Below are 27,736 nucleotides of genomic sequence, written 5' to 3'. Positions count from 1 at the left end.
GAGAATCCAGGCTCGGGCGCAGACTGTGAGAACCGGGCGGCCCCCCCGGCCGTCTGGCCCCGGCCAGCCCCGACGGGGTCCCCCCGCTGCCGCCCCCCTCCGCCCCGGGGAGGTGTGCTGAGCCCGTCGGGTCTCAGCCCGTCTGGGTTATCCCCCGGATCACCCGCATCCTGAAGCAAAGAGCCCCCCCTCCCTCTAAGGTGGGTGTTTGGGGGGAATAATGCCCCCTCTCTCCTCCACCGAGGCTGTTGTCAACCTCCCCCCCCCCCGCAGCCCGGCTCGCCCGGCCCGGAGCCGCTCTCCGCCTCGCAGACGGTGTCAAAGCCCAAGTTCAAGTCCACGCCGAGGGGCTCTGCCCCGGGATTCCCGGCTCCTTTCCATCCTCCGCCTTTTGTTCGCCTCTGACAATTGCTCTTTATTTCTTACACACCCCCAGCCTCCCCCCCGCACCCCCCCCCCCCCCCGCCCGCACTTGGCACCGTTTAGCTGCCTGCCTGCAAACTTAACAACCCCGGTTCTTGGTATAAGCACTCAAATTACCCTTCTTTCTACATATAAACACGGCCCGGGGTGTGCGGCTCTCCCCGGCCGCGGGGTCCCCCCGGCGCAGCCCGGCTCCCCCGCACCGGCCCCGGCCCCGGCCCCGGCCCCGGCCCCGGCCCCGGCCCCGGCCCCGGCCCCGGTCGGAGGAAGTTTCTGCTGCGGGACACGGCGGGAGAAAACGAGCCGGATCCAGCAGCCCCCCCCTCTCCGCGGCTCCCCGGGGCCAGCGCTCAGGTAAGGGAGGACCCCCCCCAATTGCTTTGGGGGGCTGCCTCTGCTGCGGGGCGCGGTGGCACGGCAGGTTTTGGGGGGTGATTGGGGGTTGGGGGTGGTGGTGTCTCTCTGCAGAGGGTCCCTCAAAACCAGCCCTGCCCCGGGCACGCTGATGCGGAGCCCCGGGCCGACCTCCCCCGGGGGTGCGGACACCCCCCCCCCCCCCGGCCGGGGTGCGGGGGGGACACTGCCTGGCGGGGGCAGCCGGAAAGCCAGGGGAGGGGGCCTTCCCAAACCTGCCTCTGCCCCGGCCTGCTTCTCTCCGCCCCCCTCGGGAGGGGAACACCCACCCGGCAGCGGGCCGGGGGGCTGGGGGGGACCCCGGCCGGCCGGTACCCCCGGGGCTCCCGAGGACCGACACCCTCGGGCCCGTTGCCCCCCGTGGCGGGGCGGGGCACGGGGCTTCGGGGGCAAACCCCACCCCCGGGGGGGGGGAGCGGCAGCATCCCTGCTGGGGGCACACCTCCCTCTCCAGAGGTGCGATAATATGGGGTTGGGGTGGCCATAGGGTGCCCGGGGGGGGGGGGGGGGGGGGGGGGGGTGTTTGCTGGCTGATGCCCCAAATAAATCGCCTCCCAGTACCTGCGGCTGGGCAGTGCTGGGATAAACTGGCCGGGGCAGGGCGGGTCCGGGGGGCCGCGTCTGCCCGCGGGCCTCGGGCACAGACTGGCAGATTTGGGTTTTTCGGCTGATTTTATTTTTTTTTCTAAGACAATTTCGGGTGAAGGAGGGGGAATAAACCTCTCCCCCCCCCCCCCCCCCCCCCGCGCGGTTAAAATAGGGATGTGGGACGGAGGGAGCGACTGGGGAAGGGGGGCAAGATTTGGGACAAGGGAAAAAAAAAGAAGGGGGAGGGGGGGATAAGAGGCTGAGAGGGGACGGGGAAGGGGGGGATACCGGGTGGGGAGGCAGGAGGGGCTCCCCCGAAACCCGTCCCCAAGCCCGGCGCAGCGAGGCGGGCGCCCTTCGCCGGCGCCTCGGGGCGGGGCGGTCCCGCGGGTGTGTGCTGTCGGCCCGTGGACACCTCGGGGGGCCGTGCCTCGGGTCCCGTGCTGTCACATCGCATCGGGTCATGCAGCATCCTGTAGTATAACACGGCATCATAAATTATAGCGTAACATATACGTGTTTTATATATATATATATATAGTATGGAGCGTATATATTGCATTACAGCCGTGCGCCGTCCCCGGGGGTTTCCCGCTGGCCCCCACGCCCCGTGGGGGGGTTGCACCGTGCCGTGCCCCCTCCGGGGGTGCATGGGGGTCGCCGCATCCCCGCGCAGGCGGGGACCCCCCCCGCTCCCCAAAACAGAGCCCTGCCCTCCAACGGGCGTGTTTGAAAACAGCCGTGTGGGCGCACCTCGGGGCGGTGGGAGAGGCTTCTTCATTATTTATTTATGAACTGATGATGATGATGATGATGATGATGATTGTTATATTTTGGTGGCCATTTAAAAAAACCTACACCCACACAGGTGCCTCCAATGTCCGTCCCATCCGTGGGCCCACACACGCGAGTGTACACACGGCTGCTTCTCCCACTAGCGCCCACGGGCACCCCTCACCCCCCTCAGCAGAGGAACTGAGGGCCGGGCCCCTCCGCGCCGCCCACCCGCGGCTCGGCGCCCACCGGGGGCCACGCGCGGTGCTGGCGGACCCACAGCGGTCACGAGTTGCCGGGGTCTCAGCGCCAGGGCCAGCGTCGGAGCCCCTCGGCAGGAGGGAAGAGACTTTCCCCTGGGCGGTGGGAAATGAGAAATCCCCCCGCGCGTGGGAACAGCGAGGATTTGGCTCTGGGCGTGGGAAGGCGGGATGGAGTTGGGGAGAAGGAGGATGGAGGGTGGAAAAGGAGGGATGGAGGTGAAAAAGGGATGGAGGGGCAGAAGGAGAGTTGGAGGAGGGGATGGAGGGATGGAAGGGGAGAAGGAGGGATGAAGGGTAGAAAAGGAGGGATGGAGGTGGGATAAAGAGGGATGGAGGTGGGAGAAGGAGGATGAAGGGGGAGAAGGAGGGATGGAAGGTGGAAAAGGAGGGATGGAGGGGGAGAAGGAGGGATGGGGGGAGAGATGGAGGGTGGAAAAGGAGGGATGGAGGGTGTGAAGGAAGGATGGAAGGTGGAAAAGGAGGGATGGAGGGGGAGAAGGAGGGATGGAGGGTGGAAAAGAAGGGATGGTGGGGAGAAGGAAGGATGGAGGGGAGAAGGAGGGATGGAGAGTGGAAAAAGAAGGTTGGTGGGGGAGAAAGAGGGAGGGGGGGAAGGGTGCCGCGCCCCCGATTGGCTGCTTAAGCACAAAATCCGGCGCCGGGTTTGAGGGGAGGGGGCACGGGTGGGCCCGGGGCTGCTGGGGGGCAGAGGTGGGCGCTCGGGCGGCTCGCAGGGCTCCCCCCCCCCCCCCGGCAGCCATTTTGTGGCAGTGCCTGCCGTCGTGCCAGGGCTGGGCGGTGGGGCCGGAGGTGCGCCCTGCCCTCCCCGGCCCGGCGGGGCGGTGAGGGGCGCGGGGGGGGGGGGAAGGACTCCATGCCACGGTGGGAAACGTATTACCTCGCCCGCCACGCTTGCCCATTGACAGAGATAAACATGCAAATGAGTCGCTTTGCATGTCATTAGCATACAAGCAGATTGGGGGGGGAGGGGCCGCCTGTGTGCGCACTGCAGCGTGCTTTAATGCAACACCCAAACAGCCATTGCTGGTGTCTCCCGCCAGCGGCACCTGCGGCTCCCCGGGCCCCCCGCCGCGGGCAGTGGGACCCCCATCACCCCCCCCCCCGCATCCCCCCGGCCCGCGGAGCCGCCACCGGGGCTGCCCCGCCGGGTACCCGGCTCGTCCAGCCCGGCCCGAGGCTGCAGGGCACGGGGAGACGCAGGAATAAATAAAGACAAACCTCGGGCAGCGCTATTTTGGGGGCTATTTCTGTGTTTTCACCTATTTCTGTATTCCTTTACCTTGTGCAGGGGAAGGGAGCGGGCAGGGGGACCCTTACCGTTCAGCCGCCGCCTCTTGCAGCCCCGCTCCGCCGCCGCCTTTAATTGCGTGGGGTGGGTGGAGTGGGGAAGGGGGGCGAGAAAGCTGGTGAATTTGGGGAGGGGAGAGCACGGCCTGGGATGGGGGGGTCCCCGCGGCTCCCGGAGCTGGGGGCGGCAGGGGTGCAGCCAGCGGGGGTGCGTTTGCAGACGGCGGGTGTGTATCTGGTGCCCGTGTCCGTGTGTAGACACGGGTGTGTCCGCGACCTCTGCATGTGCCGACCCGTGCGTGTCCGCACACGCGTGTCGCATCCCCCCCGCCCCGTACGCGTGTACCCACTCGGGTGGGCGTACCACACCGGCGGGTATCCGACCTGGGGGGTGCGTGTATGGGATCTGTGCCTGTCCCCGCACACGCGTGTGTGTACCCGAGCGGGGTGTGTCCGCACACAGCGGGTGCACCCGCTCCCCGGGCACCCGTGGGGTGCGTCCCGCCGCGGGGTGAGCACCGTACCCACGGCCGGGGGGGGTGCGGGGAAGGCCGCCGCCCCCGGCTCGCAGCCGAGGCGGGGGACCCCCGCCTCGGCCGGGCTTCCCCTCCGCGCCGGCCGCCGTGCTTCGAGGGGGGTACCGCAGGGGGCCCTGCCATCACCCCCCCGGGTTTTCGTTGAAGGGGGAACAGCTCTCGCGTCCCTGCGAGAAAGGCAGGCGAAACAGCCCGCACCGGGCCGCGGGGCGAGAAGAAGCATCCGGGGGGGAATCCACCCTCCGCGGGTGGGTGGGGGGCACTCCCGGGCACCTTCTCTCCCCCCCCCAGATCCCCGCACGGCTGCGGTGAGACGGGGGGAGAGGGGGAAGCGCCCGGGCAGCCCCCGCGCTGGGTGCGGGCCCCCGGCGTCCCCCGCAGCGGCCGCTCCGCGGCCCGGGGGAACCTGCTGGGAAACGAACCCCAGCCCCTTTTGTGGGGCACTCGGCGGGGAAATCACCCCCTGTCCGTGCCTCCCCCGAGCCGCCGCACAACCCTCCGTCCTACAGCTCCCAAAGCAGCAGGTCCCCGCTCTTGCAAAGAAACCGGCTTTTTAGTCTTGCAGATAAACCCGGTTTTTATTCTTGCAAAGAAACACACTTTCTATCCTGGCAAATAAACACGTGTTTTTTTTTTCTCTTGCAAATAAGCCCGATTTTTATTCTAGCAAAGAAACCGGCTTTTCTCCGCCTCGGCGGTTTGTTTCTGGTCGGGAAGGACAGGGCGGGGAGAGGGCGCCGGGGTCGGACCGGGCGTTATTTTGGGGAGGGGGAAACCCAAACTGCGGCGGGCGTTGAGAAACAAAATCGCGCCGGCTCGTCTCCGTGTCGCACCGCAGGGGAGATAAAAGCGCCGGCGAATTTGTTTTCCAAAACAATTTTTAAAAGCTCGCGTATATCTTTTCCCCTATTTCCTCGGGAGAGCGAAAATTCACAGAGCAGCCCCGTAATGAATTTTTTCTGCTGAAAATTCCTCCTAAATCCAGTTAATAGATTATTATTACAAATAATGCCGCCTCTTTTCTCAGCGACTCAATATACAATTGGAAATTAGAAACACCGTTGTTTTGTGGGGTTATTTTTTTAGGTGTGTGGTTTTTGTTTTGTTTTGGGGTTTTGTTTTTTTTTAATGTACCTGAAATATAATTTTCTTAAGCTTAGGCAGCCCTTCAGAACAGCCCGCTGGGTAAAATCCGGAGGTTCTGCCTTTTAAAACGACAACAGTGTTAGGTGAAGGCTCCGGGAGAAGCGCCGTGGCACGGACAATGCCGAGCGGGGATGAATCTGTCCGGCGTCTGCCACGTACGGGAATCATCCTTTTAATTTCAGTCTCGAGTGAGAAAATTCAGAGAGTCGGAAAAAGCCGTTTACGGAGACCCGGAGACCTGCGGCCACCGGGGCGGTCCCGGCAGCCCCGGCCCCGGCCCGCACCAGCCCCCGGACCTGCTCTCCATCCCCCTGTGCCCCATTGCTCCCGGCGGCCGGTGGGATCGGGACGGCGGGGACAGCCCTGGGCTGCGGGGCGAAGTTTGCAGCGCCCGGCAGAATTACCGCAAGGGCGATGTGGGGCGCAGGGTTCGGCCGGGCTCTGCGGAGCCGGTCCCGGTCTCTGGGTCTAGGGCTGGTACCGCCTTGTGCCGCCGGCCCCAGGCACGACCCTCACCCGGAGCATCTCTGGCTCCGGCTTTGGGGCCAGCCGCAGGCGAGGAGGAGTAGGGGAAGAGGCGGTTAACGAAAGAGGGCTGTATTTCTGGCAGCAGGGCCGGCTTTTTGTCGCTGGGACCGGGCAGGGCGACCCCGGGGCTTTGCCACCCCGCTTCGCCGTCGGGGCACGGCGGGGCGTCCGCACCGTCCCCAGCACCGGGAGCAGCCCCGCATGCCGGCGGGGGCAGCGGAGGCTGGCCGAGCCGCTCAGTATTCGTCAAAACAGCTCCTCAGCTGCGTTTTCGTCCCCTGTACACGGTTTCCCCGCACAGGCGGGTGCGTTTGCGTTGGGGTGGGCTCCGACCGACAGCCAAACCGTGGCCCGTGCCCACAGAACGGCCCCGGGGCTCGGCGGCCCCCGCGGGGGTTGATCCCAGCCCGGTAGCGTAGGGAAAAGGGGGAGAGGGGCCAGGATCGGTCCCGCCCGGGGAGGACCCCCCCCCCCCCGCCCCTCGGCGCGGCGGGACGTGGCCGGGGGACGCGCCGGGACCCGGCGGAGCCGCGCCCCGACGGCGGCCCCGCCCCTGTCCAGGGTCCTGAAACCGCCCGCGGCCGCCGAGCCCGCCGAGCCGCCGACGGGGCGGGAGCAGGGCGGGAGGCGGCGGGACCCCGCGGGGTGCGGGAGGGAACCCGGGGGGTGCGGGAGGGACTCCGGGGGGTTCGGGAGGGACACCTCGGGCGCGGGGCGGGAGCCCTCGGGGTGCGGGGAGGGAGTCGGGCATCCCGCCGGGGAGCCGGTGGCTCGGATGGCGGCGAGACGGGGCGGCAGCTGTAGGGCCGGCGAGCGGCCCCGACGGCGCGTTTCCATGCGCTATTCTTCCCCGATTTACTGCTTGTCACCGGCAGCTCAATGGGGGTCCCCCCCCTTTCCCCGAGACCTTCGCTGCCTCGCCCCCCCCCCGGCCCCGGGGCCACGCAGAGCCGACCCCCCCCCCCCCCCCCGACCCCCCTTCCCCCCGGCACACCGCGCTGCCCGGCGGCCCGCTCCCCTGCGCGGCTCCGGGGAAGTTCAAGAAGTTGTCTGGCCCCGCTCCCTGCCAGCAGAGCCAGCCCAAACACCAGCGCCTGCCCCGGAATATTTCACCGTCGGGCAGAGGGAAGGGAGGCGGGGGGGGGGGAGACAGCTTAAATCCTCCCCCCCCCCCCCCCCCCTTCCCCTCAACCCCTCGGGCTCTAATCTCCCATGCATCGTTACAACCGTCCGCAGCGAGGCGGGGGAGGCCGGGCTGCAATTAGCTATAGAGCCGCTCGCCTTGCAAACAGAGGGGCTCGGATTATTGCAAATTCATTTCTATTTTCCAGGCCAGCGCTTGTATTCTCTGTTAGCATAAGAATAGAGCCAGGCCCTGTGAACTCCTCCGACCTACTGACCCCTCTCCCCAGAAATGAATAGCAGCACTTTCCGTGTCCCCCCCCCCCCTCGCCAGCCTCTCCAGCAGACTCGAGCCACGGCCTAAATTCCTAATCAGGGTAATTTAATATATCTTAAGCCCCTGGCTGCTTTATTTTCGCTCCTTTTTTTTAGTTTGTTTTAGGCATTCACCGGCTCTCACCCCGTCATTAGAGATCCTTATTTGACGGATATAAGAAGCTGTTATGAGACTACAAGTCTCTTTTTATCTCCTAAATAAGCTGTGCTTCCCCGTAATTAGAATGGCGTTCCCAGCCTTTGAGGCCTTTCAGGGCCGCCTGACAAAAAAACTTGCAGGAGATGAATAATCCCGAAGTACAAACTCCCCGGCCCAAGCGAAGAGCCGGGACAGAAAGCCGCGCCGGGCTGAGGGGGGGGGGGGGGGCGGCGGGGGCACCCACGCGTGGGCCGCCGCGGCCCCGCCCGCGCCTGTGCAGGGGCGGCCTTGCCCTCAACGCGCCCCCCCCCCCCCGGCCCCCGGGGCGTTGGGGTGTCGGTGGGGTGGGGGCAGCCCCTCGCCTCTTGTTTGGGGCTCTGCTCCGCGCACTCCACCCCCCCGCGAGGGCCTCGCCTCTTCCCACACTCCCCACGCGTGACCTCGGGGGCGGCGAGGCCCAACCCCTCCCGGCACCCCCGGCGCTGCCCCAGCCCTCTCCCCCCCCCCCCTCCCGCCCCGGGGGGTGCCACCCCCTCCCCACGCCGGGGGATGCGGCCCCGGGGTGCCCGACGGGACGGGGACGGGGGGGTGGGGGGTGGGGTGGGGTGGGGTGGGGAGGTGGGTCCCGTCCCGCCCCACGTGCGCCCGGAGCCGTCGAGGGGATCCCGCCGGGGCCGCGCCGCTCGCCCCTCATTGGTCAGCGCGGGCTGACGACGCGAGGCCGGGCCTGGCGGATTGGCTGGCAGGGGAGTCGGGCTTGGTGGCGTCACGGCTGCTCGACGGGGCTCCCCCGGGCGCCGCTCTGCCTGCCGGGGCGGGGGGGGGGGGGGGGGGGGGGGACACACGGACACCGCGGCGATGGGCGCGGGGGGCCGCAGCCCTCCCTCCCCCTCCCGGTGCGCGTCCCTGCGGAGCGGCAGCCCCTGAGCTTTCGGGCGGATGTCGTGTACCTATACGTAGATATACAGAGATACGTGAAATAGATGTGGAAACGCGGGGAAAGTGGCTTTGGGATAATTAGCCTTCCTGATGTGGTCGGAGAGTTATCTAATCCAGAGGAGCCTAAAGGCATCATTACGGAGACAATATTTCAGGAAATCCAATTCATTGGAGCAAAAATATGACATTCATTTTGCTGGTTATGTTATTACAAATATCCTTCAAAGCCGACATTTCACGCCCCCCCCCCCCCCCCCAAAAAAAAATGAAATAAAATAAAATAAAATGACCAGAGTAAAAGCCCCAAAGCTACGGGCTGGGAGGAGGAGGATGAGCCCGGAGGCGGAGGGATCACCCCTCGCCTCCAGGACCCGGGCTGGACGGAGGAGGGGGGGGTCCTTGGTGCTGGAGGGAGCTCCCGTGGGGGGGGGGGCAGAGGGCTGGGGGGGGGTGTCAGACAGAAACAGCGGCCGTCGCCCGGCCCCAGACGCCGGACACCAGCGCTGCGGCTGCCCGGGGGCCGGAGGAGGCCGCTCCCCGCTCGGCTTGCGCGGGGCTGCGCGCTATTTTCAGCTCTTCGGCGGAGGGATTGCGGTGCGAGCGGCGGTCGGCGGCGGGGCAGCGGGCAGGGGGGGGCTCTGCCTCGCCCGCAGGATCTCGGAGCCGAGCGGTTCCCGTGCCGTGCGGCGTAAAAACCACAGCCGCGGCGGGCAGGGCTTCCCCTCCGCCTGCGCTGCCCGGCGCTCCGCTTCCCAAGTGCCGCTGGTGCTACTGGTGCTACTGGTGCCCGGCGGGGAGCAGCCGGCCGGGAGATGCCCTGCCGGGGTTTCCCTGTCTGGATCAGGCCCTTTATTTGGGGCCGGGGAGGGGAAGCGGGGCCGGAGCCGGTAAGGGGATGGGCGTGCGTCGGTCTCTCCCGGCGCCCCGGCTCGCCGGAGCAGCATCTCCCCAAACCCCCTTCAACGAAATCCGCCCCCGGGAGCGCCCCCCGCCTGCCCCCCGCGCCGCCCCCCGCCGGACAGCCCCCCGCTTCACGCCGGGGCAGGGACACGCGTGGGCCTCCCCCGCCGTGCTGCGCCCCGCGCCTTTTTTTTTTTTTTTGCAAAGAGACGGGCGAAAAGGGGAGGGGGAAAAAGGTGCTTCCCGGCCCTGGACGGCGGGGTCCGCGGGGAAGCCGGAACCCCCGGCCGGCCTCGGCCTCCCGGGCCCGGCGTGGCTCCGGCCGGCCGGAGCGGGCTCGTCCCGGCGGGGCGGCGGCGGGTGTCGCTCCCAAACCGCGCCCAGCCCGGCTCCTCCAGCTGCCGCCACGTCCCCGCTCCAGCTCGCAGCCTGGTTGTTTTGTTTAATTAAACTCAATGTCAGTGTTAATTTTCCGCCTGGCCGGGCAGCCCTGCCTTTGCCGGAGCCGGCGTGTTGGTTACAGATGTCAACGCGCCCCGTCGGGGCTGCGCCGAGCCCGTGGAGACGCGCCGCGCCGGCCACGCGTGGCCGCGGGCTGCTAGCTGGGGCCGCGGGCTGCGGGGCCGGGGAGGGCAGGGGCCGGGCTTTCCCCGGTAAAGCCCCCGCCCCCCATCCGCGACTCGGTCCTGCGTGGGCGAGCAAAGTGGGCAAGCACCGTTGAGACGTGTGTCGTGTAAAGAGCTGTCCCTGCGCGTCTCGCGTGGATTTCCCCGGAGACACGGGGCGATTGGTGAGACCCCCTCCCGGCGCCGGGAAACCCGGAGGTGCATTTTGGGAGGGAGGAGTGGGTCCTGCCCAGCGCTTTAGGAAAGAGGTCCCCTCCCCAGGTGCATCCCTGGCTCTGGGGGTCAGAGATGCTCCGGGGACGAGCGGAGGACCCCGGGCCACCCCCAAACTCACGGCAGCTCCGGGGATGAGCCACCCCCTCCCCAGAGGTGTCGCAGCCCAGGACAGGACACGGGACGGTGGCAGGGAGGGGGTGCGCTCTCTCTCGCCTGCTCTTGCCCAGCGTCCTGCAGAGCCCCCAGCCCCGGCTGGCTCCCAGCCCTTCCAGCAGCCAGGCGCCTCTCTGCTCTTGATTTCCCCATTACTTTTGCAACCCGTCGAAACTTTTGGTCCCTGCGGCCCCCCCCGGGTGACCGCCAAAGCAGCTCCCCGTGCCGGGCGTTCAGCTGGTGCCTCCGATGCCCTCTGCCTCTTCTGCTGAGACGAGCAGTGAGTAGTACGCGCCCATTCACCTCCTCCCTGCCGTTCACGCTTTCACAGTCCTCTCTCTTCTCCTCCTTAGTCCCCTCTTTCTGCAGGCTGGAGTCCTGCTCTATTCAATCCCTCTCCTCAGATGGCAGCTATTGCACATCTCCAACCCGCCTCCTCGTCCTTCCCCGCTGCCTCCCCGGCCCTGTGAGATGCCCCCCCGGCCGAGGCAGGAGCCCGCGTGGCACAGGGTGAGCCGATCCCTGCCCTCTCCTCACCCCACCCATCCCTGCCCTCTCCTCTGGTCTATCCCGAGTCATTCCTGGCTCGCTGTGCCCATCTTGCCCCCTGCCAGTGACTGAGCCGATCTTTCCAAAGTCATAGCCGCAGTTTGGAGCGCTCTTCCTCGCTGGATGTAGCCGTTTCATGGCCGTGTAGGCAATGGGTTTGTTTTCTCTGTGCTCAGCGCTGAATTCCTCCCTCATTTTAAGGCCAAGTTCATCAGCACAGCGAGACCCTTCCATATCCCTCTATACGGTGCCAGGTTTTATCGCGTTGGAGCAGCAGTGGATGCTGTCCCGTTGCTGCTTCCTCCCTCCTCCCCGGCACTTCCGAAGGCCTGCGCTCCCACCCGCTGCGGGGGCTCCGGCACCGACCCCTCCACGCTGGGAACCCCCCGGGTTTGTTACGCCACTGTGCCTCCTAACTTTTCACCGGTTATTCATTCCCCAGCTGCTTTTCAAACTTCACTTCTCGACAACAGGCTCGGCCTTATTTACCAAACAATCAGGTTTATTGCTGTTTCTCCCCATTCTTTGTTACCATTTCTATCTCTTTTCCCCATTAAACTCAGGACGTTGTGGTTTTCCGGACCCCCTGTAGAGCCCTTTTGGGGAAGTTGGCTATCCTCCATTCCTATCTACAAAGCCCGATTCACACAGGAGGCTAAACTCCAGCTACTGAAATAGCCATTTCATATTTAAGTTCTTCTCAAAGCCTTGCCTAAATCCCGTCTTTTCTCACTACTTGTTTCTGTGCACTCGACCGAGCTGTTTTGCAACCTCTGCTACCGATACCTGGGCCGTCAGCGCATCCAGCCCCTGGAAAGAAAGCTTCTTTTGGGGGGATTTCTTTAAGATCGTGGTAGCGGTATGGAGGGGGGGGGGTCTCCAATGTAGGGGATTCATTCCATTTTCTTCTTCCTCCATTTTCTTCTGCGGATGCCAAGCCCCCGGACATCCACCTCCGGGGCTTTTTATTTGTTTGCCATCAGCAAATCATTCCTGAAAAATCCCTTTGTCCCGCTTTGTTGTTTTATATCGATGTTGGGGAGTTTACCTTGGAGGGGAGCTGAGGGTGGGATTTGAGGGCTATTGGGGGGGGGTCACAGCTCTGACACAGGTGACCAGTATAAACCAGCCACCATATGCCTGCCCCATCCCGATGGGGGGGGGGTTTACTCCTACCACCTGTCCCTAAAACTCCCCCAAACAGATCCCCGCTCCCCTGGGGTCCAACCACCACCATCCCAGCCCCTTTCCCAAGGCAGGCATCGCATCCCAGGAGGCAGAGGATGGGTGACGGTGGGCCAAGGGCAGGAGAAGCCGGGGGGGGACGCAGAGCCGGCCAGCACCCGTCCCTGAGGAGAGCCAGCCCCTTGGCATGCGTCCACCCCCCCCCCCCCCGACCTCGATGGAGGTGCAGGTGTGAAGGCGATAGAAGAGGAAAACGGGCCCTGCCTTATTGAAGCCGCCCGTAAACAAAGCCACTTGAGTGGAGAGGATTCAGAGAGCCCAACAGCCGCAGGAAACCATAATCACGTTTAAATATTGTTAGCATCATTATCTTTTATCCGCCATCAGATTAAAACAATTATGGCATTTTCAGGAATCGTCCTGGCATTCTCTTGACCGGCGTTATCTGTCAGGCAGGAAATGTGATTTTTGCTTGGAGAGGCGCCAGCCGCCGCGCGGCCGGTCCCACGGCCCCCGTGATGCTCCGGTCCTGAGAGGAGCCATCAGCCAGGGTGAATTGTCATTTTACGGAGAAATCCGCATTCATCCCGTTCCCTGTGGTCAGGCATCGGTCGCTCCTTCATCCCCATCCCCATACTGCTCTGAGTTTCTACCCGTTGGCTTTGGGGTTACCCGGCCTGGCAGTGGCGGGGGGGGGGCGGGAGGGGACACACACCGGCCCGTGCCATCACCTCTGCCGGTGGCTGTGGTGGCACACCGGAGCGGGTGGGCTTGGCAAACACGGCTCCGTGCCTGAAAGCCGTGGTGAGCAATTTACCCGAGGAACTCATTTCAGGAGATCTAGTCTAAGTTAATTAAAGATGGCTGGCTGGGGTCATCGCCTTGGCAACAATTAAGGGCAGGAAAGATGCCTCATTAGTAATAGTTTTTAACAAAAAACATAATTTTTCATATCAAGACAATCCCTTGCACACGAGGTGGGGGGAGAACGATGCTTTCTTTCTGGCTTTCTCTCTTTCCCCACCCTGGCTGCGGGTTAGCCCGCAGGGCAGGACTGGGAGATGGGAAAACGGGATTGAAAGGAAAAGCCCCTTTGCGGATCTGGAGGCTGGCGAAGGTCCGTGGCCGGTGCCTGGGCAGCAGCGCTGGAGCTGGCCAGGAAGGGGCCACGCGGATAACGGGGGATATTCCTGGAGGGCAGTGGGTGGGATCTGGCTTCTCGGGAAGGGGAGAAGAAGCCAAGAACTGGCCGCCGCCGCCGTGCAGGGGCTGCCCGCACATCCTGGCCCGGGGAGCATCGTGCCAGGCTGCCAACCCAGCCACCGGCGATGGGGTTATTCCTCCAGCTGTGCCTTTGTTTTTTAATGTCCCCCCTTGTACTCCAGAAATCTTAATGCCGCTGCCTACTAATGCCAGGCTGGGCAGAGTAGCTTTATTTTCTACTTAATTAACTGTCATCCTGTGATTGATCAATTAATGATGGAGCCATCATGGTAATGCTCCGGGAGCCGGTGTGCCGGGGCCGGGCCGAGTCACGCGCCTGCCTTCCCTCTCCTACCTGCTCCGGCGCCCCAGCACGTTCCCCCCTGGCGCTGGGGCCGTGCCGCTCCGACTCCTCTCCTGACAGCAAAGGACAACGTGACGGATGGAAAATCCCTTGCTCCCAGGAAATTTGGCCGTTTACAGGGAAACTGCGGGAGGGACTGGGGACTGGGAGTGATGCTCCTGCCCTGACACCGCTGGCCAGCGGCTGGGGGTCGCAGAGAGGGCCACTTCCCTGCTGGACGCGGCGCTTGCTGCTGTGTTAAGCTCTAGCCCAAGTATTTCTGCTGTTTTCCCCCCTTGCAGTGACATTTTGGCTTGGGAGAAAGGACGAGGCTAATGTTGCCCATCGGGGTGATGCTCTCACTGCTGACCCGAAGGGGTCAGGGCTCAGCAGAGCCAGCAGCTCCGACAGAGCGGCTCTGCTCACGGCCTCCTCCTCCTCCTCCAAAGTTGCACACATGGCTCAAACGGGAGGGATAAATATAAACTCCATTCAGATATCCATAGAAACAGAGCTGGAGATGGAAGACCCCATGCAGTTAAAACCTTCCTCCTCCTTCCCACACGCTGCTATTCCCAGTATTATTCCAGAGTGTTTCATAAAATCAGTAGAGCTGGGCAGAGACCAACAGAAATGACCGGTAAGGTGTTACCGGGAAAATCCCAGAATGGGGGAAACACTTTTTCTGCTGAATAATTTATCTGTTAGCATTAAAAAAAAAAAAAAAAAAAAAAAATCAGGATTGTGTTTAAAAAGGGGTGAGGCTCCACCTGGCGTGGCGGGGCGTGCCGGCACACACATGCGCAGGGCTTGAAAGGGATGCGGCGCGACTCCGGCGTGGAAGCGGTTTAAGTCCTGTTGCTTAATTACTGTTTCCTTTCCGTGCCATGAAAAGTGCCGAGATATAGATTTGATGTGCTGAAAAGCGTCTGGCATCTTGTCACGCACCAGCCCATCTCCAGCATTCAACAGCTGGTGAATACACCCCCCTGCGCACCCCCAGACGTATACCTGCACCTACAACATCACCGCCTGTTTATCTATAGATCGGTCCAAACGAGAACGTGTTTATTCAGACAACTCCAGCGGCTGGTAAAAAAGAAACCGAACTGGTACCAAAGGGAACCAGCCGCTTCTCGGGGCTGCGTGCGCGGCTCTTCCTCCCCACCAGCTCCAGATTGAGTTGTTTGTCTCATCGCATCCCTGCACACACACCCACACCCAGATACATATATAATCCCGTGCGTACAGCCAGGAGAAAACCTTATATAGTATTATAAACGTAATGCTATTTTTTGAATTAAAGCTTAAAACCGTTCATCAGAGATGACACACGCAACACGTTCAAGCCCAAGAATAGGTTTGGAAGCAACTCTGGAAAATATCAATAATGACCAGCATGTCCTTACATCCCAAACCCAATCAGACATCATTTCTGCTGTCAATAACGCACGTTTACGGGGAGAAGACATCGAGCAGGCCCGTGCCCCGAGCCCTGACTCCCCTTAGGGGTGAGGTTTCTGTGCCTCCCTGAGCTGGGGGAAAGATTTATTTCCCCCCATCCTCATGGTAAGGAAACTGTTCGCTGAATTAACCCCCCTGGGTGTTTTTTGGGTGAGGAACAGAGCCTTTTCTCCGCCTGCTCAGTGCCTGGAGGTGCACGGTGGTGTTAGGTGTGATGTGCCCAGTGATGCTCGGGCAGCCCCTGGGCTTGTGCCGGCTGCCGAGCTCCCACGTGTCGTGGCCATGCGGAGCCTAAAAATAAGCCAGGGTTTGGGTGGCAAGGAGGGTTTTGCAGTGTGCCAAGGTGGAGGGGCAAAGTGGGGAGTGGGTGGCAAAGCAAAGCTCCCCTATAGTCATACAGGAGGGAGCAGGGAGCTGGAGAAATTGTGAATTTATTTGGAAAAGTAACGGCTGAGCATCCTCAGCATCTCCCCGGCTCCTCTCCCCCCCGGCTGCATCCATAACCCGGCCGAGGCGGCGGGAGCTCAGCGCGTCCCGGGGGGGCTTTTGTAGGGCTGCCCATGGGGTGGAGGAGGAGGAGAGGCCACAGGGGAGGCGGGCTGGCCGCTCACCCGCACAAAGGGGCCCGGGCCGGCGGTGCCCGGCGTGCCCTGACCCCGCGCGGGGCAGCCGGGAGGGCACAGCCACATTGTGGCCAGCTCATAAAGATGCTCCGAGACAGAGCTGGAGCCATTTAAAACCAATTAATAAGCTGTAAACTGCCCCGGCCCTTGCTGTTCATTAGGCAACCACAAAGAAACTTTATTTTAGAGTTGCAAGTCCTTCTTTTTCCAGAGAGAAACTTTTTAAATATGTAATTGGCTCTGGGAACCAGGACCCAAAGGGGTTGCAAAAGCAAGGGAAGCAATTGCCTTAATCAGTCCAAGATCCCTGATTTATTTATGTATTTATTTCGATTTCAAAGCAGTGCTGCTCATCATATCAGGGCCTTTAGAAGCACAATTATTCTCTCGACAGAAGAGCTAACCTAGGCTGCGATTATTTGCCTTTCTGAAAGGCGGCGGTTCCCCGTCAGCCGTCCTCCCCACAAACGCGCTCCCGCTCCCGCATCTCTCCGAGCGATTTTAGCATCCGAGAAACATTCCCCCCAGCCTTCCCGTAGCCACAGCCCGCCTGAACACCCAGCCTTTCTGCCGAGCTTCCCAGCTTCAAAGAGCGGGGCGAGCGTTCGCTAAATAATGTTTCTTTATTCCTGTTCTTTGGCTGCTTTTCAAGCGGTGGTCGAGAAGTGTGCTCGCGTCCTTACGGCTCGCAAAAGGCACCCGAGGTCACAGGTGGAAGGAGCTGGGCAGCCTCAGCCCCGGCTGGGTTTTGGACCACGGAGGTTTGCTTGTTTTTTCGGCCCTGAGAAATGTTTTATTCCCAGGTTGTGCCTGGGTTGGAGGGGGATCGGGGTGGGATTCGGAGGCGATGCTCTGCCGGCCTGCGAAGGCGGAGGGCGTTCCAGTGGCGGAAGGGAATGTGCGAAAAGGCAGGAAAAGAGGGAGCTGCGCTTTGAAAAGAAACCTCCTCGCAGCTGCGGTGGGATGCCTGGGGTCAGGGCGATGCCCCGGCTGAGCCCAAGCCCTGCCTGCCCACGCTGCGGACACCCATCCCCAGGGCGAGCGGGCAGGTCGGGGCTTGGGGTGGGCAGCGTTGGTACCCGCAAGGTCAAGGGGGCAGCAAATCCGCAGGGCTGGGATGGATCCCGCTGGTGTTTCCCCCACCAGCTGCAAATTTTGCCCCCGTAAAGGGACAAAACCCCTTTGCAGTGACAGCCCCGCAAGCATCCCCATCCCAGGGGGCTCAGCCGCCCCGTCCCCTGGAGGTCCCCGCGGCCGGCAGCGATGCCATTCCGCGTCCCCAAGCCCACCGTGGGGCTCCTCCGTGGCGGCATGAGCCACCCACGGGCTTGCGAGAAATCCTCGCGTGTTGTGTCCCCCCCCCACCCCGTCCCCGCGATGCATATTTTGCGAAGGTTTAATTGGCTGCAATTATTAGCTAGCACGGACACTGGAAGCCTGCCAGTCAGGAAAATAATGTACCGTTTTAATACAAATTCAGCCCGTAAACAAATGCGGTTGCCAAAGTCGTTGCGGCCGCCCGGTGCTGGGAGAGGCAGCGCAGGAGATTAACAGGGAGACCCAGGGCAGCCCCATTGTCCTCCCCGGCACTGGGTGAGGGTCCCCACAGCCACCTCATGCCCCTGTGGGAAAGGCCTTGCCCCAAATACCCGGGGGGTGCTCCCGTGGGACCGTAACGCCGCCCCCAAATAGCGGCGCCAATAATGGAGCAGAGGCCAAACCCGTGTAGATATAAGATGCGGATTTGGGCTTTGGGGTAGTTTTGGGGGGGGATGCGTGGCGGGAGAGAGGTGGCAGCGGGGCTGTGCATGGGGGAGCGGGTGCAGGGGGTGCCCGGGGCTGAGCCCCGCCAGAGCATCCTTGCTCACCGCCCTGCCCTGCATCCCTCCCCGGTCCCACGAGCCCACCCAGCACCTCCGCCCTTGGCCTGTGCGGTCGTGGGCATGGGGAACAAACCCGCCCTTCCCCATCAGAGATCTCCTTTGTCTGCCAACGGGAAAAGTATCTCCCAGCCCAGGCTCCCCCAAAAAGGGGGTTGAAGGGCATCACGCAAACACTCTCCTCTGCCCGCTGCAGGCAGGAGGGTGAGGGGCTGCAGCCCCAGAGCATCCCTGGGGCACTGGCATCCCCTGGCACCCCCCCGGCATCCCCCCGGTACCCAGGGCGAAAAGGCAGGGCCCTGCCGGCAAAAGGCGTCTGCGGGACCCAGACTTGAAATCTTCCGCCCAGGGAAATCTTTCTGCCGAGGCGTGGAGGGACTGCTTTTGGTTTAGTCTAAAAAAGGGCTACATTTTTCTATGTTATTTTTTAATTTGCTCTCCTTTTTTTTTAAAATAGTAAAACGGGCTGATGGTTCTTTTAACTTTCAGTAATTTGTGGAGATTAAAAAAAAAAAAAAAAAAAGAAAATCATTTGCAACGCGACCCAGATTTTAATGGCACTCTGAAATGGATGTCTCCGGGCTTTGTTTTATTTTTTTATTTTTTTTTTTTTTAATGAACTCACTCCCTGAATGGTGAAAAATCTCTCAAATCTGGATCATGAAAATGTCCTGAATTGTTTTCCTGATTTTTTAAATACTCCTGACAAATTAATTGTTCTGTATCTGAATGGAGATTAAAATCCTCTTCGTCTTACACGTAGCTTGCAGGAGCGTATTTTACCATTAGAAAATAAAGCGAAATTTTATGAAACAGAGTGATTTAAAATATATAAATTAGTAAAAAGGTGGAACCGGCTCTTTCCTCAGGGTCATGTGTGTAAAAAGGCATTTTTATATCTTGTCTGGGCTAAGACTATTGCTGCCTGCCTTCAGAAGTGGCTCCTTCCCTTGAATTAAGCACCAAGGTAGTAAAGATACGGTATTTATAAGCCAAAAAATAAAGCAGGCACAATTTATTAAACAGCTACAATGTGACAATAAATAATTTTAATGTCAATCAAAATCGGATTATTGTCACTGAAATTTGGATTGAAAAGATAAAAGACTGAAAGGGAGAATTGAAATCCAACCCTGGAGACGATTCCAATATCTTTGTTCCTCGTGACAAATATTTTGGGTGAGAGTTTAAACCAGCTAATTCTTAATTTGGGGGGAAAAAGATTGAGCGGGGTAAGCTTTTAAGAAATATAGTAAGAAAATATATTAATGCTTGGGATTTGTGAGAAGAGCTTTTTTTTTGTGGAAGCGAGAGAGAAAACAATTTTGTTTTGTTTTATTTTTTTAAAACTGCTTGGTTTTTAATTTTCTTTGCAGTGTCAGGCAGCAGCGGGAGAAGGATGCTTCTCCCCACCCGGCCAATATTCACCCTCCTTCCTCCCACCTTAGGAAAACCCAAACTCACCCCCCGGGGGACTCATCGGCCAAAGCTGCCCCGTGCTTCGGGACAGGCGTTTATCGGCGCGGCCAAACTTCAAACGCCTGGGGAGCCCCGACTGCCGCGGGGCTGCTCCGCTCCCGGCACCAGCCACGGCCCCAGCTCCCCAGCCTGCCGCGCCGGGGCCTTGGGGGCGAGGGGCCCCTCCGAAAACCCTCGCTGAAATGTTTCCCTTTGGTCCCTGAGCTATTCAGAGGGGTGGCACGTGCATCCGGGGAGAAAACAGCCCTTTTGGGGTGCGGGGATGGTTAAAAAAAAAAAAATTCCCCTGGTGGGGAGCTGGGCATGTCGGAGAGCGGAGGCCAAGGACACAGCTCCGGGGGAAGCATCCTCATCACCTATTTTTTAACCCCAAAATGAGGATGATGAGGATGCTGGGCTGTAAGGGGGTGCTGGCAGGGCCGATGGCCTCTGCTCGATTCCCCCGAGGGGCTGAGACCCTGCGGGCAGGCGAAGGGTCCCCTTCTCAACAGCATCGCCCAGCTTCCCCGCTCCTGTGCCTGCCCGCCGGCCTCAGGCAGCGGCTCTGCCTTGGCACCGACTTCAAACGGTGCCTGATTTGGGGCCGTAACCGGCAAACATTCAGCCGGAGTGGCTGAGGCAGAAACCCTCTGCCTGTCTCTAGGGCGACGTTTTTATTCTGCATCCCAATAATGCCCAATTCCTCCTTGAGACAGAGCTCCCAATTATTTTTACAAGGATTTAGGGGCATGACATAAATAAATATACCTATAGATATATTTATATTTATTGTGTGTATGTGCATATCAAATTAACACCCGATATTGGCTTAAAACCCACAGCACCAGGACATGCACGTATGGAGGTGTGGGCTGGAAGCGGGATGTCTAAGTTTGTCCCCGGAGCAGCTGATGGATGGACGAGGAGGAACCGGCGGGGGCCAGACGGTTTTAATCAGCGTGTGTGTGTGTGTGTGTGTGACAATAGTTGGGTGAAGAAGGGGACCTGACACCGGCATCCCTGATTTGTTATAAATCACACCCGTAAAAACGGGGGGGGGGGGGGGGGGGGGGAGAAATTAAATCCGGGGGATCGCGGTGCTTTTAGTGCCAACTCAATCCCCAAGCTGGAACAAAGCTTTGCCAGCCCTGAAATAAATGATGCTGCACCTAATGGCTCTTATCCCTTCCCCGCTGCCTCCGACCAGGCAGCTTTAGGGTTTTAACGATGCTGACGCAACGGGAAGCAGCGTCTGGGCCTGATGCTGATTTTTACCGGCAAAGGTAGCCCCGCCGGGTGGGGTGGAGGTGCCGGGGGACTCGTGGCAGGGAGGGGAGGCTTGTCCCCGTGTCCCCAGGTCCCCGCTCGGCCGCGGCTTTGCTGATGCCCCGCAGCGGCCGGGCTCCTCTCTCTGCTCAATTGCACAGCGCGCAAATGGAATCGCTCTCCTCGCTGTGTTTGTGGCCACGGGAGTGGAAGAATTACATTGGGCTGAAAATAGTATTTACTTTTACTGATTGAAAAATAGATGTTGGGAAAAAAAATAAAAAAAAATGCAAAAGCAGGAATTGAAACTATAATTACAACAAACCGTATGTAAACTCCCAGGTAAACACTGATTATACTGTGTCATTTCAGCCAGACTTTATTAGCGAGGGAAGAAGCGAATCTTCTTTCTCTCTCCGCCTGAGGCAGATGCAGCACGCAGGATCCCACCACCTGCCATTTGCTGAGCACTTTTCACCCTAAAAAAATCTCATGTTTATGGCCTGATCCTGCATAGCTCTTGTCGGCTTGGCTTCCTAGGCTGAGCCATGCCATCACCCTCACGAAGGTGCAAAATGGGGCTGCTGGGGTGCTGCTGCGGGTGCAGGGCTGAGCCTCCCCAGGGCACCTCCTCCCCTTTGGGGAGAGGCTGGGAAGGGGCTGGAGGGTGTGTGGGGGATGAGAAACTCGGGGTGCGGGACCCAGCCTGCTTGCTCCTACAGTGCCGTCTCCCTGGGATGGGACGGGATGGGACAGGACGGGATGGGACGGGATGGGGTGGGATGGGGTGCCTCAGCTGCAGCATCCCCTTTCCTGCAGGCAGCTCATGGGCCCAGCTGTGGGAGGACGGGGCTGGCTCGATTCATCCTTGGGGAAAGGCTGGATCAGGCGAGCAGCTACGGGTGCCACCTGCAAGGCCCTGACCACAGCATCACCGGGCCTCTCACTTGCCCCCCAGCAATGGAGCCAGACCCCCTTTATCGGGGAGCTGTGTGCCCAGAGCCTGGCACCCCAAAGGCAGGAGAGGAGCGGGGTTGGCACATTGTTCCTGGACGCCTGGGTTACGCAGCATCCCCCTCGCTCGCTGGCACAGCACATGGTCCTTCAGAGCCTCCGGGATCTCTCCTGCCATGCCGGGTCTGGCAGAGACAGAGCAACGCCATCGCATTGGTGACATGTCTGTCCCCACCGTCCCCCGTGTCGCTCTCAGGACACCCCGGAGGAGACTGCAGCATCCCCTCCTCTGCCACGCGGCGCAGGGGTCACCTGGCAGCACCGTCCCCTTTGGGTGAATATTTAGGGTGCTACTGCTGCAGTTTCCTTGCGGGAGGCGTGGGGGGAGATGGGAGAGGAGGGGAAGAAGGAAACCACGACTAACGTGGGTAACACCAGGTATCGCTTATACAACAGGGCTGCAGGGCCCGGCCGGCCTTACAGCTTTTGCCATAGTGGCACCCTGTGGCAAAATGCATTACTACAGCTGGCAGGGGTTTCGGAGGGGGACACAAGGCCTGGGGGTACCCTCGCCCTGGGGGCTCGCAGACCCACAGGGACACGCACCCCCTGCGCAGGCAGGGATGGGATACCGAGGGCTGAGCAGCGGGTGGCCCCCATCACCGTGACATCCCAGTCCCCCGTGGTGGGTACCACCCGCCCCGTGGTTGCCCGTGGGGTCAGCCGGGATGCCCAACCAGCCTAGACATCCCCCCTGGGCCGGTGCTGGGATGCTGGCAAACTCGCTGGTCGCCGCATGCTTGCTCGCTTAGGGCTCGCCGGTGGCATCTGCATGGCCAGGCGGCGTGGGGCTGCGCGGTGGCGTGGAGCGGGGGTGTGTGTGTTGGTTTTCTCCTCCTGGAGCAGACCCGGAGTGACGGAGCGAGCTCTTTGTCTGCCCGCGCGCCTGCCTGTCACGGCTCCTGGCGTTTCCCAGCCACCTTGCACGGCGCGCAGCCACTTCGGCAGGAGCTGTCTTGGAATTTTAATGCGGCTGATTAACACGCCACGATGCAATCGCGGAGCCGGCCGTACCCCTTCCCCAGCCTTGCCTTTTGGGGGAATAAATAACCAAACCCAACCAGGCACCCCCACCCATGGCGCATCGCCCCATCCTAAACTGAGCTGGGGAATGGGTCTGTCGTGGTTTAACCTCAGCCGGCAACTGAGCCCCACACAGCCGCTCACTCACTCCCCCCCCACCCGGTGGGATGGGGGAGAGAATCGGAAGAGTAAAAGTGAGAAAACTCGTGGGTTGAGATAAAAACAGTTTAATAATTGAAATAAAGTAAATGGAAATAAAGTAAAATAATAATAATGACAATAATAATAATAATAATAATAATAATAATAATAATAATAATAGAAGAATATACAAAGCAAGTGATGCACAATGCAATTGCTCACCACTTGCCGACCGATGCCCAGCCAGTCCCCGAGCAGCGGCCCCCCCGGCCAGCTTTCCCCAGTTTATGTACTGAGCATGACGTCCCATGGTGTGGAATGTCCCTTTGGCCAGTTGGGGTCAGCTGTCCTGGCTGTGCCCCCTCCCGGCTTCTTGTGCACCCCCAGCCTGCTCAGTCGGCAGAGCATGGGGAGCTGAAAAGTCCTTGACTAGTGTAAGCACTGCTCAGCAACAACTAAAACATCGGTGTGTTATCAACATTGTTCTCGTGCTAAATCCAAAACACAGCATTGTACCAGCTACTAGGAAGAAAATTAACTCTATCCCAGCCGAAACCAGGACAGGGACCAAGCCGGAGGCACGAGGTGATCCCAAAGGGAGACATCCCGATGCCGGTCCTGTCTCAGCCCAGCGAGCCGTGGGGTGTAATATAGATGCCTCTGCCATCCCGGCCTGGGGGTGGCAGAGCTGGTTTTGGGCCTGGCATGGGGAATGTGCCAAGGGATGTGGCACTGGGTGACACAGCAAGGAGTTGCGGGAAGGGTCACCTCTCCCTCTGGGAACAAGAGTGAGTGACGGAAAACTCCAGGCAGAAGGGAAAATGGTGAAGGAGAGAGAGTGGAGAGGCAGGCCAAAGCTGCCTGCCGAGCAGGGAGGAGGAGATGGGTGAGCAGATAGCCCTGCTGCCCAGGAGAGGACGAGGGGGAGTTATTGACACAGAGGACACGTTGCTAAAAATTAAATCTGTCCCTTCCTCAGGCGGTGTTGACAGAAGAGGATGGGTAGAAGATATCAACAGCAAGCACATGTGTCCCAGGAGAGGGTGAGACACCGCCGGAGATGGAGCAAGAAATGAGCCTGGGACGGCTGCAGGAACGAAACTCAAACACTCTTTGGAAAGTGGGGGGCACCTGCAGGCTGAAGGCACCCAGCCCTCCGGGCACCGGGGAGGATCCAGTGGCCGTCAGGGCCTGGCGTGGGCCCCATCAGTGTTGGGGAAGGTGCAGGGCTGTGCGAGGGGCTGGGAGAGACCCCGCACCCCTTGTGCACGGAGCTCTTACAGCAGAGAGGGGTGCGGGAGGACATGTCCCCTGAACGTCAGCTGCTCTGGTGGGGCTGCGCCAGACCTTCGCTGCAGCCAGAAACGAGATGGGGAAGAAGAGATATCGAACTCCTCCGCAGCGGGGTGGGGACTCGTGCCTGCTGGGCTTGGTGTAGGGATGCTCCCACCTCCGTTGGCCCTCCCTGTGCTACCAACAATTCCCACGCAGGCAGCCGAGCCGAGCAGAGTGGAGCTGGCAGCAGCTGGGGAGGGAGGGAGGCAGTGTCTGCGGCAGCAGGGACCTCAGCCTGGGCATCCCCATGCCATTCAGGTGCCGGTGACTGGGAGCACGATGGCTTGATGCATCTTCTTATGACATGGACATGCAAGGGAGGGTGCTCGCAGAGGCAGAGCAGAGCAAAGGGGGAGAGGTTGGGAGATGCCGCTCAGGACCCATCATGCTGCTGGGATGTGCCCACGGGTAGAGGAGAACATGTGAAGGGGACAACCGGGCACCCAGGGAACACAATTGCTCCAGCACCCAGAGTAAAGGCCTGAAGGTTGAACATATGAAGCAAAGGTGGTTTGGGCTCAGATGGGAGAGAAAACCCATTTCTGGAGCACCTCCTCCAGTGGGAGATGACTTCCGAGGGGGTCATGGAGGTTTGAGCTGGCTGAGGGTTTGGCTGGGGGAGGTTAGGCTGACGTTTCTAACTTGATCGCAACCAAGCCAGCTCTGCTGGGGATGGTTGCGATGTTTATTAATGGTGATGAAGGAAGGGACCAGCAGATTTCTAGATCCCTGCAACCATAAGGAGGGGGAATGGGCCCTTTCCCAGATGTTGACCATGGACCATGACCGTAATACTTCGCCCCGGGGCTTCCCAGATGTCAGCCATGTCCCAAAAAATAAATGATGAAGAGAAGGATAATAAACCCCAATGCAAGCAAGGCAGCGCAAGCCCCACCTCTGCCTTAGGGCTGCTCTTGCTAAAGGCTTGATTGACCCCACTCTGGGGAGCCGTGAGGCGAACCCCAAGTGCAGAGCAAATGCCACTTGATGGGGGTCTCTCATTTCGCCTTCAGACCAGGGACCCCCTGGTTTCCACAGCTGCCGGGTGCAGACCCCTGGTCCCACCATCACAGCCTTTTGTCCCGAGCGAGAGTTTCCTTTGGGAAGGTGATTTCACTCCCGTATGCACCTTCCCTGGTTTTCTTTGGGGTTGTGTCCCCCCTCCAGCCCCTTTAGCATCCCTTTACCCTATTAATATCCTTCGACTCTCCTCGTACCTGCAGACAATCTGGTCCCCAACCACCTCCACCTCCCCCCCTCCTCAAAAACTCCCCTCAGCTGTCTTTAAGTCGTAGCTGAAATCTGCGGTATGTAGGAGGAGAAATTCAGTCTGACAGCAGTTTAAAACACTGCACTACTTGGCAGATTTAAATGCTATTTTAAATATAAGCTATGACACAATGGACAAAAATAGCATTGAAAATACCCTGTCATGTTCCATATTGCGAGGAATAGAGAAGCAGACCAGGCTAGAAAGGAGCAGAGAGAGGGGCCAGATGGAGAGGAGAGGTTATTTTATTTGTTTTAAAGAAACTGGATAAATGTATTTTGTATGTGACTGGGTAAATGTGTTTTATGGAGCATGGAGCAAAAAAAAAACAACCCCAAAACATTGTCATGAAAAATCTACCTATTTTATTCTATGTAGGATCTGCCAAAGCAGGTTTGCTGGTAAATAATTGGTGAGAGGATATATTTGTTACCAGGTTGTTTTGGTGATGCTTAATACAAGCAGCCACCAGCTATCGGAGACCGCTTGGTCCCCTCTGAGCCTTTTTCCCCCCTTTATTTATCTACAATTTAATAAGAATTTGCTCTCCTCGAGAAAAAGAAAAAGCCACCCTAAAATACCTAGAAGTGACGGTTCACTTGTGGCTCCCAGCTCGGTGACCCCGTGGTGTGCCGGGCCGGGACCGGGCGCTGTAGGAGCTGATGTATTGCAGCACTGGGCTGGGGGTGTCCCTGCAGGGTCAGTCCGTGGGACCGGGGAGGGATGGAGAGATGGAGGCATGTGGGCTGAGCTGCCACCGATTTCCCGAGGCACGTGGGTGTGTGGCTGGAAGATCCCAGGAGCTCGCCTGACCCCACAGCACGGTTGCCCGCCCGGTGGGGGTGTGAAGCACCCGGAGCATCTGGGCCCCCAGATTGCGGGGCTGCAGGGTGAGGTTTCTTCTTCATTGTCCTTCCCGAATACAAGCGCTCCTGCAAGCTGCTCTCTTCTCCCAGCAGCTTCTTTCCCGCCCCTCCACACACACCGATGTACAGGGCAGGACAAACATCCATCCCCGCTCTGGGTTTGTCTCAGAGGAGCGGGTTTTGGCTCCTTCCAATCCCCTCAGTATAACCAGCAGTAAACCTGGTGGAAGAGGGTTGACCTGAGGACGGTCCAAGAGATTTGGAGAGAGGTCAGAGCGTGAGCGAGCCTCAGGCTGCATCACCACGTGCCGCCCTGGAAAGCCCTGGAGATGAGGGCTGGTGCTCCCCACCGGGCTGTCCCTGCCTGGGGACAGGTGCAGGGGTCGGCACCCATGGCACAGCGGTGCCAGGTGCCGGTTGTACCCCCCCAAAATGGGGTAGAGTGTGGGGTTCACTCCCGGTACAGGATCCGAGCAGCTCTGCCTCTGGCTGCCTGATTGCAATAGCAATTGCCACTGCTTAAGCTGGGGTAAGGATTTGGTCCCCAACCAGCACCTGATGGCACAAGTTACCAGGGTGGCCAAGCTGACAGTGCCCTGCCGAGCCCTCTGGCAGGACTTCAGGGGCTCCCCGAGCCTCCTCCACCCACTGCTAGTCCTGCTCCGGTGGCAGAAACCAGGGGCAGAGACCCGGAGTGAAACGTTTTTGCTATCACCTTCAGAAAGGTCTTTTTTATTTTAAGCCCAGCATGTTATTATAATAGAAACGCACAATTTAAAGAGTTGAACAAAACAGTTCAATGAAGCCAGGTTAGCATTAGAAACCAAAGACTGAGATCTTTGAAATCACCATGGCCTGGGAAAACGTGCCCTTGGTTTTCCCAGCCGACATCTCCGGGCAGATTTCCCTGACTGTCCAGTGATAATGGCAAAGGCTTTTTATTAGAAGAGAGAACTGCCCTGAATCTGTGCTCCCATCTCACCCCCTGGGTGCTCGGCCCCAGCCAGGGGCTTGCGGCTCCTCCTGACCCTCCAGCTGTGCCCACCCATGGGATTCCTGTGACCAGCAGCTCTGTGGGCACCGTGGCAGTAGGACCTCGAGCACTGCTCAGCGTCAGGAACGGCATCGCTGCTTACAGCGCCAGGCAGGGAAGAAAGTCTGCGAAGCTCCCGACACGTTACCATGACCTTCTCAGGCTCTAGGCTAAGAAGGCAACCGGCAGATAAAGGCATCCACACCTCCACATCTTAATAATGACTTTAAAGACCCCCCCAGTTGCCCTGCCTGATGCAGGCTGTTGCAGAGGCAGATATACAGCGGTTTCAGCGTGGACCTTGACTCCAGATGCTAGTGCCAAGTGGGATATACTCGTACAGCACCTCTCGGCCCTTGTGCACCTTGCAAAGGGGAGCGTGTGCCATTCTCAACACCTCCCTGCACGTGCAGAAACCCAGAGATAGAGGGAAATGGGAGGATCCCCAGTGAGAGGTGAAGGAAAACCTCCTGGTAGGGCCAAGAGAGGCTTTGCTGTGATACAGCTGAAGTAGCATCACCGCTGCCAGAGCTGGCGCTGGGCACTGGGTGCTCCACTCACCGGGTGATTTTCATGCCCCATTCAGAGAAGCAAAACCACCGCTCTGTAAAAGCGGCCTTTTTGTGCTTGTTTTCTATTTTAGATGAAAATAAAAGCATTTCTGTGTCTTTT

General features: G+C 60.0%; 1 long non-coding RNA gene across 1 annotated transcript; it reads left to right on the top strand.

Annotated features, from left to right (window-relative positions):
- Positions 1-679: 679 nt before the first annotated feature.
- LOC143164890 (uncharacterized) lies at positions 680-27,736 on the top strand. The gene is made up of 2 exons (XR_012996159.1): positions 680-777; positions 23,540-27,736. It is a non-coding gene; the product is annotated as an uncharacterized LOC143164890 (long non-coding RNA).

The sequence above is a fragment of the Aptenodytes patagonicus genome, chromosome 10 (assembly GCF_965638725.1).
Source record: "Aptenodytes patagonicus chromosome 10, bAptPat1.pri.cur, whole genome shotgun sequence".
NCBI lineage: Eukaryota > Metazoa > Chordata > Aves > Sphenisciformes > Spheniscidae > Aptenodytes > Aptenodytes patagonicus.
The sequence above is the reverse complement of the archived record's forward strand: the minus strand, read 5'-3'. Positions and strand labels throughout refer to the sequence as shown.